Source organism: Microtus oregoni, unplaced genomic scaffold (genome assembly GCF_018167655.1).
Source record: "Microtus oregoni isolate MIOR12 unplaced genomic scaffold, Mior012 000005F_ref0000423, whole genome shotgun sequence".
NCBI lineage: Eukaryota > Metazoa > Chordata > Mammalia > Rodentia > Cricetidae > Microtus > Microtus oregoni.
In genome coordinates this window covers 22,648,529-22,649,544 of record NW_024543064.1, presented here as the reverse complement: position 1 = coordinate 22,649,544, position 1,016 = coordinate 22,648,529, and the positions used below count along the sequence as shown (strand labels likewise).

Below are 1,016 nucleotides of genomic sequence, written 5' to 3'. Positions count from 1 at the left end.
GGACACTAACTGCTCATAGGCACCTATGGCTGCTGTCACTTGGCAAAGAAAATCTTGGGTAAGACGTACCCAGTGGCTGTGAGCAGAGCCAGTATGGAACCCAGGTCCTTCCAGAGCATCATGAGCTGGCGTGTTTAAACCCTGCTGCCAGGTGTTCGGCTTGAGAACACTGCACATGGTCTTTAGAGCCACATCTGGACATCACATGTCTTTGAAGAAGGTTCATGAACAGGATGTCTCATGTTTGTAATCCCAGTACTTGACAGGAGGGTTGCCATGATTTTGAGGCTAGCCTGGACTACAGAGTGAGATCATGTCTAAAAAAAAAAAAATCAAAAAGCATGCTCTCTTCGCCAGCCCATATACTAAAACTGGAACAATACAGAGAAGATTAGCATGGCCCCTGAGTAAGGATGGCACACAAATTCGTGAAGCGTTCCATATTAAAAAAAAAAAAGTCAAAAAGCAAGAAAAAGAAAGGAAAGGAGAAAGGGAGGTTGGGAAGAAGGAGAAAAGAAAGAAAAAAGAAAGAATAGGATGAGCGACAAGGAAAAGAGGAGAGAGGGAGGGAGAGAAGACAAAAGGAAAGGAGAGGGAGGAAGAAAAAAGGAAGAGAGGGAGGGAAGAAGGAAGGAAGGAAGGAAGGAAGGAAGGAAGGAAGGAAGGAAGGAAAAGACAGACTCTAACCTGGCAATACATCCGGAAGTGTAGAGACAGCCAGGTGTGTATTCACAGTCCATGTTCAACACATGTGTGGGAATACACATATGGTGTCATTCATGCAGATACAAGTGCCGATGTCCGGCATACACACCTCTGGACCACTTTAGGACCTTTTCTCAACCATCGGTCACAGAGGGCGGAGTGTGGCCTGGATGCTGAGGATGAAGCAGCAACTATGCTAATAGTCATTGTTGGTAGAGAGAATGCCTAGTGGGCTGTGTTCCCTGCTCTAGAGGGCTCTGGCTTCCCGAGTGGAAAGTGTCTGGGATGAGAAAGAAAAGACTGGTGAAGGT

At 46.4% G+C, this 1,016-nt stretch overlaps 1 non-coding gene across 1 annotated transcript; it reads left to right on the top strand.

Annotated features, from left to right (window-relative positions):
• Window positions 1-343: 343 nt before the first annotated feature.
• LOC121449002 lies at window positions 344-448 on the top strand. Its single transcript, XR_005974461.1, has one exon. It is a non-coding gene; the product is annotated as a U6 spliceosomal RNA (small nuclear RNA).
• The last annotated feature ends 568 nt before the right edge of the window (window positions 449-1,016 follow it).